Raw genomic sequence first — 19081 nt, forward strand, 5'->3', positions numbered from 1 at the left:
TATTAGTATTCAGGGAAGTAATGATTGGTACTAAAATGGAAATGTGCAGTAAAAACACCTTCTATTTTGTAAAATAATTATGTAGCCTAATAATTATTTCATACGATTCTTTTTGATTGATAGGGAAAGGGCACCAAGAAGTTTGGAATCATGATTCCTTAAGGTCTACATTCAAATTGCAGCCACCAACACCATTGTCTCCGACAGCTACAATCTCCAAGAACGGCATCAGGATGATCCCCGGTTCTGTTTGGATGAGGGTTACATCAGATAAGGGATACTTAATTAGCTTTTTTTTGTTTGAATGGCAAGGAATTATAATTCTATAAAGGGCAGCTCCGCGTTCTTGCAATTTCCAAGTAAGTCACTGGTACCCTGGAGGTCAAATATAGTTCAAGTCTGCAGTGAAGTGAGAGTACCTCCTTCCACTCTGCTGTCATCCCACCTGACCCTAACCTGGTAAAAGCATCCCTAGTGATGCCAAAGAGGCCTTTCCTTTCTCTGTCTACCAGCTACACTGGTCTTTCACATTTAAGGCTGCCAGATAAATGTCAAACCGCAATGTTCTTGTGATGTTTAATGGGAACCAGGCTGAGAGTTCTTGAACTTGTTTCACTTTAGAGAAGTTTTTGTCACTTTGACTTAGATGGAAAAACAAGTTTTAGATCAATAATGTCCATAAATGAAGTGCTGGGTTTTCTTAGCTGATTTGCTGCTTGCTAAAAAAAAATAATTGAAAATCTACCTGGGTGTTTGTGGCAGTGTGTAGTACAGAAATAGCTGCAAGATTACAGTTCCATGTTTTACAGAGTTGGGTAGTTCTAGCTCTATTCTTTTTTTGAGTGCATAACATTAGCAATTTTTATAGTTGCTTTTCTCACAGATTTTCAGATTCAGACAGCTATAGCTGGGTGTATGTTTGGATGTATAACCATTTTAAACTATTTTGCTGGGCCTGTTTTGTTGTCAATTTTTCCTTCAAATGCTGTATCAAAATTTCAAATAAAAAATTTAAGCCAAGCTTGCTACTCTTGATACTACAGCAATGGATTGGAAACAAAATGAAAATTACAGCTGTAAATAAGGATTATACATGTACACAGATGGTTTGTAAATAATCTTAAACAAATGTTAAAATGAATTTGGAAGTACTGAGAATTCTTTCCCATTATAATGCCGATGCAGACAAGGACTTCTAAGCTTTTTCTCCTCTACATTCACCAGCAGAGATTCCTAAAGAGGAGCCAACATCCAGCAACCATAAGATTCCTGCCTATCACTCAGCTAACCTGGGAGCCATTCAGATATTAAAGTGATAACTGCCACAATAAAACTTCAAGGCCTTTTTAAGAGTTGTTAGAGGAAGAAAGGAGGCTCTCCTGCCAATTCCACTGCAGCTTCTCGGCCATGAATGCTCTGAGTGGAGCACAACTGCTCTCCTGGATCCCCATTTCAGCTCTTACACGACTACCGAAAGACATCAGCAGTGCCAATAAAAGCAGTAAAACACCAGCAGGATCAGCAGTAGGAGCAACAGCTGGCCAGATACAAGAAAGGAAATAAAATGTACCATCTGAGTGTAATCAAGGGATTAGTTATGATTCATGAGTCACAACTTCTTTCTGGACAGACTCCTGCTTTGATCTAGCTACATATGGCCCTTTGCTCTGGCTCTGTGTCGAAACAGCAAAAGGAGAAACACAGGAAGTGTTAAATGGAAGCAGTAAGTGTGAGATATTCAGAGATATTTATATATTCACTACTTCGGGACAATTAGCTGGATTCAAAGTTATGTGGTTTACTACAAAATTAAAATTTTTACTTCTGTGGAGGAGATTACAATATTAATAAAGAATGTCAGTCACCTACTGAGGACATTACCAATGATGTTAGGAAGTGTGAGGATCAAATCCCTGATTCCCATCTAGGGATAAAGGAAATTTCAAATGTTCTACAAATATTTTGACAAATTTCTCATAACAATATTGCAGAAAGTAATGAAGTCTTGAAAGTATCACTATGTTTCAAATTTGAATTTTTCTGTTTTAACTTGGATTAGCTCTAATCATTTTGAGGTTTAAGCTACAGGAAAACATTTCTGTCACTTAGAAATGTCTTGCAGACAAGGAGTGAATAAGCTTCTAGGCGTCTATCAGAAAAGGTAAGTAAACTCTCCAAGTTCCTCAACAGGGAAAGTATTTTCAAGATCTCAAATAATTTATGTCTCTCTTCTCAGAATCCTCTTAAATGTTTTTGTTGTGTTACGGTATTTAAGTGACCTTACTCTTTTTCAAGGTTCCCCTTCCTGTACATCAAGAATATCATTTAGACACAGATTTTTAAAACTGATTTTAAATCTGATTTGTAGGGACTACACTGATTCTTAGATTACACTGTTTTTTGGACTACACCAATTTTTGTAAGGAAGTAATTCAGCATCAAATCACTCACACAATTTTAATTCTTTCAGAGCAATTGCTTTTATCTGTTAAGAGCCGATATAAATTCTGAAATCCTTAATAACATAATAAGTCAGTTCTGATAGTGTTATGTTTTTGGTTGAATCTGAAACTAGTTCACAAATTACAGTCTTTTTTCACACATTAGAACTCCTCCTCCAGGTTACACAATGATGCAAACGTATATTCCAATAATAACAGTATAGACATGGTTTCACATATGCCAAAAATATAGAGATCCTATATATAGAGGACCTATATTTAGCTTCTACTTCCATCACCCTGTGAATGTAGTGCCAGAGGGAATAATTAAGGGGCAAGACTGGCTGACCTAGACAGTGGCTGACCCGCCCGACAGGCTTTCAGGCTGAATTCTCTGGTCTGCTAAAGAAGAAAGCCTCACAAAGTGTCTTTAAAGCAGCCATGGAAGACAAGAAGAGGGCTCCCTAGCGACTCTGTGATGATGTAAGTCTGTCAGAGATGGCTCAGCTATTTGCCATCACAAGGCACTTCCTGCCCCCAGCATAAGAGGACAGTCATAAAGTCATATATGGAAGGCAGAGTGGGAACTGGATGTGGTGAACTTCGCTACCTTAGATCCTTTGTCAGCACAAGTAGGCTCCCCCTTTGTAACCAGAACCATGTGAACCTGAATCTCCAGACCCCTGTGGTTTCCCACTTTGTTCTGTGGCTTTGACATACCAGGAAAATGTGGCTTGAAGGTGGTCTTATCCAAAGAAGAAATCCATCTCCAGCAACAACCTGTCAGACTGCTATGAAATCTGAGTTAAGCATTACCAACCTGTTTTCAAAATGGTCACCTGCTACAACCCACTCCGAACGAGAGGACTTCCACCAGCAAAACCTGTTTGGTGTCTCCAACTCATCTGTTCCTGAGTCTCTGTGCTGAAGCTGTGACAAAAGTGCTGCACAGGGGTGGCACTGGGGTTTGACCATAAGGATTGTGTGGAGACTCATTATTTCACACTACCACTACTACAGACAAGTCATCAAACTTCAGTTTACTGATATAAACGGTCTGAAGGGAATCTCCAAATCTACTCAGAGATGAAAGTCCCTGTGTCAATTCATTGGTCAACTTTGGTTTATCATTAGTAATACAGTAAGTTTGCAGGAAAGATATTCCTTACTAGATCTGGAGCTTTTCAAGATGAGAAATTAAAAAGCACATAAACTCACTCCTTCCAATTAGGTACAAATGTCTTTTTCTCCTCTCTTCCTCAGAAACCATAGAACTTGCACTGGATGTGGCTAAAATGGCATATTTTAACCAACTATCTGACATTTCTGATCACAAAACTAACAGATTCAGTTTAGCAATTTCTGTCATGAGTTAAGGCCAGTTGCCCCCCCAAAAGGATTCTACAACACCCCTTTCCCAGAATATGCCATACTCTTTACAGGGTAACTTTTTCCTGAACTCCTTAGCAATTCCCAGTTCAGGGAAGAATGTAGGCCATGAGGCAGAAGTCAGTCTGATCTGAAAAATATCCCAAAAGCCAGAATTTCCACATGCCCAGTTGTCTTGCAATGAAAATTGAGTCTTCAAAGCTTTCCAAGCCGGCAACCTCCAAATGACATTCAAGAAAATGCATTAGATTTCAGGCATTAATGGTACAAAAACATTTTCCCATTCTCACCATATTTTTTATGATTTCTCTTACTGTATCCTAAGTGTTTGGAGGTTTTCTCCCAGTTCAAAGGTACATGGCTTATACAGTCCAACTTTCTCTAGAGAAGGCTATCATATTTCAAAGGCACAGTTTTTAAGGCTGCTTAAAAGCCTGTTAAGAAAACTACCTGCCAAATTCTGCCTCATGACTAAAGCTGAATTCCAACGTATATTCACTCACGATTCCCATAGAGCCAATGACACTTCTGGTTCCTGATCACCAAGTTCCAGTCCTTTGACATTGCAATTATTTTTTCCAGTAGGTTTTTTTAAAGGCCATTTTGAAATAAAGGATGAGGTTCAAAAGGAAATATTAATGCTTTTCTTTCTTCACTGTCTGATCAGACTGGCTGGGAAGAAGGAACTGGTGTACAGTTTTGTTCCTGTTAATTTTGTTAATAGTCTTGTTCTGCAACTTGTCTGGATGCTTTGAGACTAGTGCTGGTCCTTTCTCCTTTTTTCCCACTGACATGCTCTTGCCAGGGATATCATTATGACATTCTGTAGTAACAAGCATTCTTCTGTTCAAATTTATATCAATTAGTTTGGGACAGTAATTCAATCGGACGGCCCACTGGATTTTGAAAGACTTGCAACCATGTCAAAGTGGCGACCTTTTTCCTCCACTCTCAGCCAAAAGCCATTTTTTAACAAGGAGCTCTTGAAAAGAAATGCCACTTTGATAATTAGTTATTGATCACGGACAATGCGGTGACGAATACCATCGGATTAGCCAGACGCCAGTGGGTCGCGACACGAGGGTTTCCTTATCGCAATAATCTATGGAAAGAAATATAGAATAAAGGTCATTAAGGCTTCTGTTTTGGGAACATAACCCAGATAGCTTAACTTCCATGTTAAAAATAAAAATGCCAGTTCTGGATGCACTTAGTTTTGTCGTGAACATGTTAAAGAAGCTTCTGGCTAGTCAAGATTTGTGAAGTTACGCGCTTTAAGCAACTACATTTTAAATTATTTTGATAAATTAACCCTGCTGTGGCCAGCAGTGTTACCTCACTAAAACACCATTATCTTCCCTACCCTAAAATGTCCATTAGAAACTATTTTGGATCTGTGCATAAAAACACCGTAACAATTATAGACTTAAAATATAATGGACTTTTCTTTCATCTAATTTAGAAAGCATTTCAGGACCTGCCTGAAATTGCTTCATGTAAGTTATTTAATAGAGAAAAAATGGCAAGGAACAATTTTATTGCACTTAAAGAGCAGAAAGGAGGAAGGAATCCATTAGTTTTAGGGTTTCTTTCCAGAATATTAATGAAACATAGCTTTAGAGAAATGTGCAAGAATATACAACTACCTGTGCTATAATTTTGTCTGACTTGAGAGACTATTAGATTAGTACTGAAGTAATACAATTGTTTTTGAGGTATGTAGGATAATGTCAGAGTCCCGTTGTAACTGAACTCTTATAATACCATAGGTAATACCCACGTGACTGGACTATCTAATACTTCACATTAATAAATATATTAATTATAGGTCATAATTTCAAATTCAATACAGGTCTTTGCTCCTTCATAGACTTATCTAGAATAGATATAATTTCAGTATGACAATGAGATAAGGAAAAAAATTATAGAACAAAAAAAGGTCCAGAACTATAGACTTAAATAATGTCACACAGGATATCAGAAATCTGCAAGTTTAAAAGTCAAACTCATATTACTTTGTTTCTCATCATATAAAATTATTTTCTTGTAAACTGATAATTAATGGCATTTTAAACAGTGTGACTAATCCAATGCTAGTCAACACTGCCCAAATTGAAGAGATATTAAATCTGCTTACCATTGCATAATTCCTGTCTGTTTCAGCACACAGCACTATAAAATGGACACCAAGACAAGAAAAATCTCTCAACCTTAAAAGTTTTTCATATAGATTTGGATTCATATTGATGGGGAAGCACAACTTACCCATTTCCTAGGTAAAAGGCATCCATTCTTTCCAGAGAAAAATAACTTCATTTAGAGTTTTATTTTTTAGCCTGATGAACCTATCATGAATACATTATTAATTTCTTCTTATATCCAATATTATTTTGTAAAGTTCATTATTAATTCAATGTCATTTTATTGTTGTAATTAAATTACTATTATTTTAATTTATGACAAATTAGCTTTTCAAAGAGCTTCCAGACATTAATTTTTATACCACAGTGTGTATGAAAACATTCTATAACTGTGTGCAAGGTAACAATTAGAGCAGTTACTCATTAGCTTCATAAAGGTAATCTGTTCTAACTTCCGTGATCTAAAGGTTATTTCAGTTTACTGCATGAAATAGTCAGGAGGAAACTACAATTTCTGTACAGTGTGCCCACAACACAAGTAACATTATACAGAAGTTAGAATTCTCTTATGGATAATTCTGCAAGTGGAATGTTTGTCACCCTTTTCTGATATTATCTGGTCATGGAGACTTTGACATAACTCACCTTAAAAAGGCTTTGGGTTTCTGCCTTCTGTGAACTGCTATTTTATGGGTCAGATTAAGAGCATTAAAGGAATAATTCTAACACTGTTCCAAGCTGCTAAGAAGGAAACCTGAAGCACTCCAGCTGACAGCATGCAGGTGGTTTCTGGTGTTTCCAGTCTTCTTTCTGTAACCAAGAAAGACCTCTTTACCTCTTTCAGTAACAGTATGATTCAGATGAACACATTAACCACTACAGCTAAATGAGTTCACTGCGTAATATTAAAAAGATCCAAAGATCCAAGATGCACATTCAGAATCACTTGTGAACACAGAATGAGGATAAACTATTCCAGTGCAATGTACCTATCTAGGTACACTGTAATTTTCCTCTGATTTTTAGCAGTATCTGGACCCTGGATAGTTCAGAAACATTTCCTTCCCTTATATGCAGACAGGGACATTTCTATGAGGAAGGATCACAGACACATGGGACATCTCTCCTTTCTGAGCGACTAGCCACAAGGTCTGAAAATCTTCTGAAAAGGATAATGTTATTAATATAGTTATGATCATCATTCAGGAAAGCAGATGATAAATCTCTCTAGCTGTGTCTACACCTTGCAATCTCACCTCTGTGCATCATAAGGCAATGGAAATACTGTCTGCCAGACACTTGTTTGTGTAGATACCATGGTGATGGGTGTGTGATAAGATACAGATTATTTTTACAACAAGGCAATAATTCTTACTTCTTTTTATCAGGGTGTTTGGAGGACTAATCAGTTAATGTTTGCTCAAATCTGTGAAAGGCCATATAAGCAGCAGGCATTATTAGTAGCACCTTATTATGATATTGACTTTGCCACATCAAACTGCAGTACTTTCCCCTACTTAGGTGTAAGATTACCACACAGTGTTTATATTCCCATAATGTGTTTCCTTTTGAAGGTGAGCTGAACAGCTTATTGTTACATGTGACCCACAATATAATTTATTTACATGAGCCAGGAGACTCTAGAAATATATTCCAGGGACCTTTCCAGTCAGACTTAATGCTTTTACATTTTCAGTTTGTCCTGAGCAGCGTTTGTTGACGTGCATTTCCGAAAACCTGCTTGGCCAATCCACACAGCCCTCCAGGGCCCTGTGTTTTGCTGCACCAGTAGGCATGCTGTCATTACTCTGGCACTGAAACACAGCTGACTGAAAAGCTGCTACTCCTCTGCTGAATTCACCACGTTTGGAAGTGCCTTGTCCTGAGAGCAAAGGCTGGACAACTGTACAAAGTCTGCAGTCCAGATCAACACTCAAACCTAGAGCCAGCCCGCCCTCCCTCTCCTCAAAAAAACCCACAAAGCCACCTGATCTGTCAAGTTTGCTCTTAGTATCCATATTCCAGGCTGACAGATATTTACTCTCCTCCCCCCAGCCCTTACATCTGGATCAATGGGGACAGGCTTTCCACCCCTCAGAAGATTCACTTACATTAAGTGGCGAGGTGGAAGCAGTGAATGAACAATAGATGGCTGTCAGGCTCGACAGCAGGGCATGGATGTATGAGCTTGGAGCTGACAGCAAGGGCCTCAGAGGGTAAACTGCTTTGCTGGAACTAATTAAACAGATGAAATTATTACATGAATATGCAGATGTTGTTTACATTTTACCATATGGTATTATTTCAGGTAATAACTCGCAGGAGGATCCCTTCCTCTCATCAAGAGGAAATGAGTTGAAAAGGAGGCTCCACGTGTCACCTTTCAGTTGCTAGGCAGACATTGATATGGCAGGCTTCTCTCTGAGTCCTGGGGAAACTCTGCTCCTTGTAGCTATGTGACACCAGAGAGGATTTGCATTCCTCCTACTATGTCATGTTGGAAGAGATTCTCTTTTATTAAGCTTAAGTGCAAAATTTTTACCATTACCCAAAGAAGGCAAGCACTTTTCCAAATGTTGATTCTCAATGTGTGCTTTAGAGCTGAGATGCTGCCAATCCATAGTCCAGAGGTAAGAAATGACAGGTCTGTCCCAATCTGGTGAAGGTGGAAGGACATTTCTACACTGGCTGACACGGCTGTGCTGGTCAGTATTTTCTGCCCTGCCAGCCTGAAGAGTGGATACAGAGGTGCTCCTGTTCAGAAAGTTTACATTCATCGCACTGAAAAGGCTGTTCTTTAGAACTACAGAGACACAGGACTACCAATGGTACAAAAATTTACTAATTTTATGATTTAGGGTGGGTGGTCAGCTAGAATCTGACATAACAAATCTGCTGTACAACCTAGGCAACACTGAAACCTTTTGAGAAAGTGTTAACCATGGAAGCAGGACAGTGAGGGACCATAGGCAACCACGGGCTGCTTCGGGAGCTCCTTGCCACTAGATACATTCAGGAAGGACAACTGCAGAAATGCAGCCATGCTCACACTGTCTGCACCCAGTCTCTAAAGAAAAACACCCATAAATCTTGAACAAATAAATACAATTGTCAAACAATTCCAACAACCCTACTCATTAACTGATCGAAGGCTTCTACTTAAAGACAAACATGCAACTGTCCTGTCCTTTTACTACTATTCAAAATTCCCATCCTAAACCAATTCAATATTAATGGAAGTGATAGCTCTTTTGGGCTGATTCAGCATCTCATTTCTACAATGACCATTTTTATACTCTCCAAGGGATAAATGGCACCACCTTTTTCATCATATGCACAAAATATCTTTATATTACTCTCTTTATTGCTTCTTCTAAATGTTCCTGGCTGATATGTGGGCTGACCATATTGATCTTTCCCCAAAGACTCAAGTACCAGATATGTTTCTGCAGCTCATTGATAGGGGATAATGCCAAGTTACATCACCACTGCACTGACAGATTGGTTGCACATTGCCACTGATACATTTGGCTTTCAAATATCTTTCTTAGGTACATCATTTTAATAGATCACTAGGGTCACCAGTGACCCATATCATTTAAGATGCAAAGACATGATGTCAGTGGTGCAAAATGTGGTTTTGGTCAAACTATCATACTGTGTATTTGAAAGAGAAAAATGTTTTCTCTTTACCACTCTTTCCCCCATTGAAAAAAAGAAAAATCCAACTGAATAGCCTGTATAAGTTCCTCTGGCCACTCTAAGTGCATGGAGAAGAGAAGAAAAGCCACCAGATCTCCACGACTTAGAGGTAACTTTATAGAGAGCCAGTGCTCTAAGTTCAGAAAGGATTTCTCTGACTTACTCTTCTGACATAAACATTTAGCAGTGTAACATATATATCAAAACAAACCAGAACAGTTCATTTTATGTACACTCCCTTTGGAGAGGAGGTGAGAAAACAAACACAGAACAGATGTTAGTCATGCTTAATGTACTACTGGAGGGTACTTGGATAGTAAGGTGATGAATATGGTAAAAGAAATGAGTATTCTCTTCTGCAGCTGCTCTTCCTAACTGACAAAACAGCAATGAGAAGTGCTTCATTCCTCTGCTCATCAATGCACCACCTAACAACAAAACACTGAAGAAAAACACTCTGGATTTTCCTCAGCAAACCAGCACACGCAGCAAATATTGCTAATAATTACTGACTGATAACCACCTTTCCATCCTCATGTGGTATTGTTGAAAGTTAGCTTTGATCACACAAAAATCCACATTCCTCTTCAATAAAATAAATCACTTCAGCACTTAGGAGAAGTTTCTGTAAATTCCTACAGATTATTTTGTCAAAGTCTTTGCCTTTCTTGTTTTATTCATAACATCACATATTAAACTACACAAAGAAATTTTGTTTCAGAAAACTATTAATTTTTCACTAGAAATGAGTCCTCTGGGTCACAGGGCAAGCCACAGGTTCTGCTGGGCACACAGGGGGTTCATTTATCTCATCCCTGCCCAAGACCTGCCACTGCACATTTTTGTCTAACCACAACCACATCTTTCCTGCTGCAAAGACTCTGGACTGTGGAGCAGTTTTGATCTCTCCTTATGAAACTTTCTGTCTGCCCACAACATGCACCGGTCCTACTGAAAAAAAAAAAGCCTGGGGAGAAAAGCAACATTACTTGAAATAAATTCAAGAACTTCAGTAGCAGGATAAGAGAAGACCTTGCTGCGAGTGATCAGAGGTGTGGACAAGGGAACAAATGAAACAAGAGAGGAGCTGAGAACATCCTGGTGTTGGCATCCAGGGAGGTGGAGAGTGGCTGCTCACAGATCACTGAGCAGGCACTGCCTAAGGCTGTTACTGCTGAGCAGAAATCATGATGCAGCTATTATTAATAACAGTATCATAGTGCTCAGAGGTCTTTCGATGGTGTTAGAGGCAGCAAACGAGACATAGGTGAGGCCTGGAGAATAAGGTCCTGCTCTATGGCTCCCAGCTTTTCCCATTTACCTCTGTCAGTGTCTTTGTCCAAGTCTGCATTATTTCAGAACCCGATCTGTTCTATCATCTGAACACAGACTATGTAATTAATGTGTAAATGCAAAAATAAACATATCTGTCTGATGTCACTAGAATTCACCTCTCCTCTCTTCCCCCCTCCCCTTTTCACTTTTCCCTTTCTTTCTATTTCCTTCCATTTAGTACAACAATGGATCACTGCTGCTCACTCACTGGACATCTTTTTTCCCTGCTCACAAATATATCTAAAATTCTCCATCTCTGTCTTCTGGCTGTCACATCGCTCCTTTAATGTTATTGTACTGCTCTCCCCAGCTCACTGTCTGGGTGTTGTGAACTCATGTGGACACAACTGTGCTTTCTTCATGTTTGGAAAATATCCAGCACATTAATGTTACTGAAAAAATAAAAAGTAGGTAAACTTTGTTTTCATTTCTCTTTACTTGTCTTTTGTTCTTCCTCCAAGAAACCAACTCCACTTGGCAGGCACTCCCTGTGTAAGATAAGTTACTAACACTGTAAGACATACAATTAAAAGTTGCATGTTCATCAAACACACATAATTCATCATGCAGATTGAGCTAAACTGTGGCTCCTTACCTCCACTAGAAAGTCCCAGTGAGCAAAGGGCAGCAGAACATTCATTCATTTTCCTCATAGCAGATTCTGTTTCAGAGTTTCATACTTTACTACTTTGCCACCTGAGGTTTAAACTTTCTCTAGTGCATACAAAATGAAATAAATCAAGCCATAGCAAAGATCTGACCCAAAGTCTCCTGGATGAAGGCCCAAACTTAAGAGATTAAATAATTCTGAATACTTTTCATTCAAAATAAAGGAATATAAAGGAATTTATGCGTGTTCCTGACATGGCAAAGCCACAACTGTGTAACATTTCTCTTGTCCTGATTTGTGCTGAAGAGGAAAACCTAATTCCAGATCCAGAGCTGTGTTGATTTTAATACAGTATTTCATTTTAATAGAAGCAAGATATCAACCTGTAACCTGTGGGACTGCAGGTCCCAGCATTTAATAGCACTTTTCAAAAACCTTCAAAGAGAAACCCTAACTCTTTAATGGAGTTAAAGAGAAAGAAGTGATGGAGGTATTATCATCTTTGTTAAGTTTCTATTCCAGTACAGTCACACATACAAAAACCCCCATACTTCTGGAAGCATTTTACATAGTGACTAATGCAAAATATTTCAGCTGTGTCAGCATCCATCCAGTTCCAGATTACATTTTGGCATTTCAGACAAAAGACATCCTGGCAAAAAAATTAAACTGAGGAACGGGTGATATGATTATGACAATTTATATTTGTAACAGTTGTGAATGGCAGCATCAGTGCTTGCTAATCCTTTGATAAATTCTTGTTACCTTTCAGTTCCCAAATGCATCTATGCAAGTATAAAGCATATTGGAGGCAGATGCTGCAGCAGATGAATGTGCTTGCCAAGCAATGCTTTGTTTGTTGCTTTTTTTTTTTTCATCTAGGTATTCTTAACTGTCATGTTACATGCACCAAATAGTTTTTATTTCTGGCACACTTCATGCACTGCTCTGGGACATAAATAATACAGTTGGTGTTTTTTCCTCCTCACTCTTCCCCCAATTCTCTTTTACACATCTTCATATAAAGCTTCATCTTGCAGACTTTACTTAAATGAGCAAAACTATTTACTCCAGTGGCACTACCTGAGTAAAACAAATAGCAAAAAGCTTGAATGAACTGCACAGTAATTCACATTTTTATCAATCCAATAAAGCTTTTTTTCCCTCCTCCTTTCTTAACCTTGAAACATCACAATGGAATATAATAAAACAGAAAAAAACCTGATTTTAGGACAACCAAGTTTAAAATTGTGTTTCTCTTGCAACAGCTCACACAAACAGGAGCACCCCATCTGCTCTATACTTTTAGATGTTATAGGAAAGAGTGGGAAAAAAACCCCAAAACCCGGAAATCTTTCCTTAATTTTGAAAAAATTTGTCCACAAAGATACAACTTATTAACAAAATTGCATGTTTTACAACTTTTTAACAAAGTCGTATCTTTTTACAATTTTACACTGTCTCCCATTATTGAAAAATCAGAACTTTTTTTACCTAAATTTCACAGGATGGGGCTTGCTGGTGTCTTTGGTATTCACCTGTTCTGCACCATAAATGCCTGCAGGGATTTTTTAAGTGTTTTGGAATTCACTCACTTTTATTGTTATCTTCTGAAATTAAATATGAGTTGATTGACTGCATAGCGAGCATAGAAAGGGCACCAACCTCACGGATTACTTTGCAGGCTGTGTTTAGTTTTGAAGGTGAGTGCACACACGTGCATGCAGGTATGTCTGAGAGAGCATCACGGATACAAACCATATTGTCACAGAAAAAGGCTGGGAAGGTTTGGGAGCTCAAAAGAAATATCCTTCCCCTCTAAACTGCTTTATTACTGGCATTCCCTCCCTCTTGGGCATGTGTTCAGCTGAGACTAGGCCAAATTGGCAGTCATTTCCAAAGCGCTTGGCAGCCCCGTGATCCCTGGGAGTTTTCAGCTGACATCTCTCTCCCCACCAGTCTATGCAAGGGTCAGTGGGAGCCCTGACTCCCAGGCCTGAGCTTGCTCTGCCTGTGTCATGAGTCAGGACCAATATAAATTAAAACCTTAAAGCCATACTGTGAAGGCATTCTTTACCCCCTGAGGTATTTTTTTTTTCCTGTGTGACAGATTGCCTTTCTACTAGTTTCCTATTTTTTCATTCTTGGATAATACAGTAGCAAGTATGCTCCTTTGAGCTGAAGAAAAGGGGAACATCTGGCAAAGACAGGGTTAAACTTCCACCAAATTTTTAATATTTTTGGTAGATTTGTTGATGCTCAACAAGCAGGAGTGAAATAATAATAATACTAGGGACTGCTTATCACTTACAAACAATAGTCCAATGACAATGTTCACACTGACGGAAAAAATGGGAGTAGAAATTAATAGTGACAGTCCTGCAGGAAACAAGGGAGAAATTGGATACCAAGTTATAAAATACAGACTAATCCAATAGGCACATGCTGCTGTTATTATATTAATATTGTTAAAAATATCAAAGCACTTTAAAAATGGAATTGAACTGTAGGTAGATAGACAGTATTATTTCCACATTTTTTTAAATAGAAATTTTCACTCCTTGTTTGGCTTGGAGGCATGGATGTAATTTGTTGCTCAAAAACCAGTAGCTGAATGCTGTGAAAAATAAGACTCAGGATTAAAGTCTCCCATCCGAAGGACAGAATCAGGCTACACTGGGAGCTCTGTTATTAACAAAACCATCTGAGTCACTGCAGATATGAATTTCACTGATGTTGTTCAAAAGTGGGGTGGGCTGTGTTTATTTAGTTAGTTAGATGAACAGGGAAAGATTGTTTTTCCTCCTTGCAAAAACAAACAGCAAGAAACCCAACCAAACTCATGTAAATAAAGAAGTAAACATGCACCTTGACACATCTCACCCGCTGATGAACCTAATCCCACAGCCCAGGCTCAGATAGGTAAACTCCCTCTAAAAACAAACAAACAAAAAAAAACCACTGGGCTTCATTACACAGATAAAGTGCATAACATGAGCTGTACATCCTGGAGGAAATGACCACAGCTCTGGCATCAGGAACTCAGGGTGCTGCTGCAGCAGTTGCACTTTCCTGCTGCACCTTGCACGGCAGGGCTGACTCCTGATGCACACCCCAGAGCCCGGGTAACAATGATGCCTCACAGGAGCGTAATTTCAGCTGAAATGGGGGGATTAGGGAACCTATGGGGCTTCAGATAATGCCTTGAGAGGAATAAGGCTGCCTGTGATGATGCAAGGGAACCCTACAAGAGGCTCCTCCAGGTGGAGGTGGAGGATCAGTGTTGCCTTGGCAGCTCCCCCATCAGAGGTGCAGAAAAGAGCCATGAGGAGCAGCACCGGTACCCAAGGCTGGGTGACAAAGGCAGTACAAACAGCAGGTGGGAGCAGCCAGGGTGGGCAGGTGGCTCCATGCTGCTCAAAGAGCTGACCAAAACCCACAAAGCAAACGCTCTACGTTGCCTCAAAGCTCGTTCTCTTTTTCAGCTGATCGTGAATAAAAATATCTGTTCCCTTACAGTGACTTCAAGCCAAGCCCATGACCTGCTTGCTTTCAAAAAGGTTTCTCCATGCAAATCATCTCCCTGCCTGCTTTCAGCGAGGATGTGCTTCCTTCCCCTCCTGGTGCTCTGTCAGATAGACCTTCCCTTCCCACCAGACACTGAGACTTGACTTAATAAGCAAGGGGGGTAAAATATCCACTCTTTACACATAGGGTGTCCTGAGGTACATACAAGCGTCACTCTAAGATGTGATAAAGTAATCCAATGCTGGGCTCAGCCTGCCAGTTCAGGCCTAAAGGGATTTGATTCAGTGTCAAAACCTTTGGCTCGGGAGGTCACTCTCTCCTCTTGCTTTTCTTATAACAAAGGCAGAGGGGTTGGGGCGGGGGGGGGAGGAGGGTTTCCTCCTCTTCTTCTTTTTTTTTTTTTTCTTTTTTTTTTTTTTGGTCTTGTGAATTCATCAGCTGCTGTTTGTTGAGCAGCGGGCCTTTATTCCGCCTGCTGAAACATTTTCATTAGATGGAGGCCTCTGAAGTGCGCTGGCGGCTGGGACCGCGCGAGGACAAAATCTTAGGCCTCTCCAGAAGCCGGCTGATTGAAATCAGCACTGTGTCAGGGGCTGTCATATCTCAGAAAAGACATAAAACACACGGAAACATCAATAAGCAACAAGCCTCTGACAGCTCTGAGACATTCCAGATGACAAGAAGAGAAAAGGGGTAAGGTTAGGGCTCATGGGGGATATTTAAAATGCCTAACAGCCAGCCGAAGTGTTGGCAGGCTTCAGGGAGGCCCAGAAAAGACAAGATAAAGTCTATCAGGTTATCACCTGGTTCGAGACAGATCCCTCACAGCAAGGCCACAGGGATGAGACAATGACACGACAGCTTTTTTTCTTTTTTTTTCCTTACTATTATTATTATTCTTTTATTATTTATTTTTTAAATGTATCAGAGAAACAGACTGCATTTACACCGAGGTTACCCAGACAACGTTTGTGCTGGAGAAGATTAAAAAAAAAAGGAAAAAAAAAAAGAAAAAAAAAAGGAGAAGAAATGTAAAAGAGGGAGGACAAAAAGAGAATCCTGTGAGTTAAAGAATTCTGCTTCCAGCTACCATGTACAGAAATCAAAAAGGATTAACAAGTTTTTTTTTCATTTAATTTCCTGTACACCAGACGCTTTTGTTAAGAGATCAGAGATATTGCTATTTATTGAATTTTTAATATGATCTTTATTAAAAGGCAGCACACATGTTTAGTTTTCCTTTTTTTCTTTTTTTTAAGCATGCATGGGTATAAAAATCAAAGCACAGGAATGAACCATGGTTGTTTGATTTTGGTCTCTTTATATTATGGTGATTCAGACTCTTATTTAAATTTTAAAATAATAAAAACCCAGCCCACATAGAAATAGCCCCTCATCCTCCTTTTAACTCACATCTATTCTGCTAAGTAAGCAATGGGCCCAGAGCAGCACGTTGACCAATCAGATAATGAATTCTGCCTTTGGAGTCAGTGTAAGACCAAGGAATGAGGTGTGTAGCTGAGTGGAAAGGGCTATGTGTAATTAAATCACCATTGTATGTGCTCATTTATTACATGCCATACCCCCAGGTTAGTCTGCAGCATGAACTGTATCACTAATGAAAGGAGTGAAAATCAAACATATGATCCCCTCCCACCCCACAGTTCTGGGTGCTAAGGAACTGGGCCAGTTTGGACCTGGAAGAACCAAGATTGCTGGAGCAGAACCTGTTTTACCCAGTCATTTACAAAACACATCAAACCATCCTCTCCCAGAGACAGTCAACAGCAATTGCAGTCTCTCCTTCCTTAAATATTTAGCATGACATAAATATGGAGATTTCTCAAGGTTAATTTTGTGCTAAAATCAAAGCAAATATTCTGACCAAAAGAGAAATACCTTCTTTTCTATCTTTTTCAAATCTCTATTGATTTTCTTTAGAACCTTTACAACCTGCAACCATTTAAAAACCAGACTAGGCAAAGATTTCATGAAATGCCCTACCGGTTCTTTTGTTATGCTGCTCATATTGAATCCATGGGATTCAACATTGTTTTCCTGAATATAAATATTATTGTGCTGGTCTGAAGCTTGGGAACTTTCCTCTGCCAAACTTCAAGTTCTGTATGGCCTGTGAATTTGCTTGGTCTTTCTAACAAAACACTCTGCAACCTGAGCCAGTAAACCTCAAGAGTGAAGGTGGACATGATCTACCACCTCATGCTTAGTTTCTTTTTCAGGCAAGTAATGAATGCCAGAGAATGCCAGCTGGATTTCATAGTGCCTGTAATTCCATATATATTTGTGGACAACTGTGTTGGGAAAATTTATAACAGCAGCCCTGGGGGTTTTGTGGATCATAACACCGTAGCAGGGCACACAAATTATAGGGAAACTGTCGGTGCAGCCCTACAGAGCCAGCAGTGCAAAGAAAGCTCTGAGGAAGCTCCAAAACCTAACCAAAACAGACAGGCCTTTCTTCCTCTTATCTACAGGTTGGTGCTGCACACAGTGTAAATGCAGCCTCTGGGCTTCACCTTCCACAATGTGATTTGGTAGGGATTCTCCCTATGGCACTCACTTGTTCTTAAAACAAATTACTCATGAAGTTTGAAATCTCTGGACAGTGTGGGTCACATATTTTAGGAGGATATACTGCCTGGAATTCTCTAACTGCCTCACACAATAAAGGAAAAGCTCAGGATTGGCTTAAAGACCTACTCCAGTATATAGCAAGTAGTCAGCCTTATACAGAATCAAGGGAAGACTGAGTATTATAAATATATATAAAAATATGTTTACCTGAAACATTTCCACACAAGCACTAGGTTTATGAAAGAAAATTTATAAGAAGTCATGAATTCCTACTTACAGAGGATAAATTGTGATTTTGCCTTGTTTTTTTGGAAGGGCATATTCTGCTGACCAGCGCAGCACGAAGTTACAAGCACCAGAGGATGCAGATCACTCAGGTTTTTTTCCATCAGCCTTTTAGATCAAAAGCACTCTCACAAAAGGTGTCCTGAGCCTGAAGTGAGGACAAGTCAAGTCTCTTGACTGAATGCAGAATGTGTCAACCTGGACACCTTCTGACCTGCCACATTACTTCTACTTCTGGCACCAAGAATTCCAGAGAGGATACCTCATCTGTGTCTTTTCCTTTTAATGGAAAGTTGGAGCTATATCTAACATCAGAAGTAATTACTCACTGTATCAATAATTGCAAAGGGTGGTATGCAGATCACAGATGGCCTGTGGGGAGCAGCAGGCATAGACAGAATGGGCCAGGTGCTATTTGATGTTGGTAGAAGTTAGAGCCATCTTCCAGCTTGGAACAAGAGACTATTACAGGAGAGCAAAGGTGAGCTTTCAAATACTCCCACACCTCACCTGTGCTTTCTAAACACCACCTGTATCTCAGGATCTAGTCAAAAATCTGAAGTGATATGGGCTTTTGTCTTTTTTTTTCCCTTCTCCTACAGACTTTGACAAGTATTTTTCCAAAGGTAAATGCTTTTAACTTTCCAAAAGAAAACTATTTTTTCTACAGTTCAAAATAAACGTCCACTTTTTTTCCCCATGTTTTGAGGAGGAACTTTTTTTTCAAGTACAGTGGTCAAAGCGGGATTCTCTTCTATCACCAGAGAAAAGAACACCAGGTTTATTTTTTTCTGCTTTTGTCCTTTCTTATCCTTCTTTTGAAATAATTTTTTGAAGGAATAAAAATATCAAAAGACTTTTTTCCCCCTTGAGATAATTTTAAAAAATGGCACTAGAACCCCTTACTTCTTGAAAGTCCACAAGATGAACTCAAACATAAGGTTTTTGTTCCTCTGTGTGAAGACTCAGTCTGTGGAAGCTGCACTGAAAACCTGCCAAAAAACCTTCTTAAGACTGAAAAATCGGGTTCAGTGGTCACTTCCTTTTAAGTGTGT

General features: G+C 39.3%; 1 long non-coding RNA gene across 1 annotated transcript in view; it reads right to left on the reverse strand.

The window, feature by feature from the left end:
- Positions 1 to 2522: 2522 nt before the first annotated feature.
- Positions 2523 to 19081, reverse strand: part of LOC102069752 (uncharacterized) — an 86178-nt gene continuing 69619 nt past the window's right edge. Inside the window, exons 2-3 of the long non-coding RNA XR_012582089.1 lie at positions 6617 to 6781; positions 2523 to 4932 (exon numbers count right to left, since the gene is read on the reverse strand). This is a non-coding gene — a long non-coding RNA (uncharacterized LOC102069752). The remainder of the gene's footprint in view (positions 4933 to 6616; positions 6782 to 19081) is intronic.

The sequence above is a fragment of the Zonotrichia albicollis genome, chromosome 11 (genome assembly GCF_047830755.1).
Source record: "Zonotrichia albicollis isolate bZonAlb1 chromosome 11, bZonAlb1.hap1, whole genome shotgun sequence".
In the NCBI taxonomy this organism is placed as follows: Eukaryota; Metazoa; Chordata; class Aves; order Passeriformes; family Passerellidae; genus Zonotrichia; species Zonotrichia albicollis.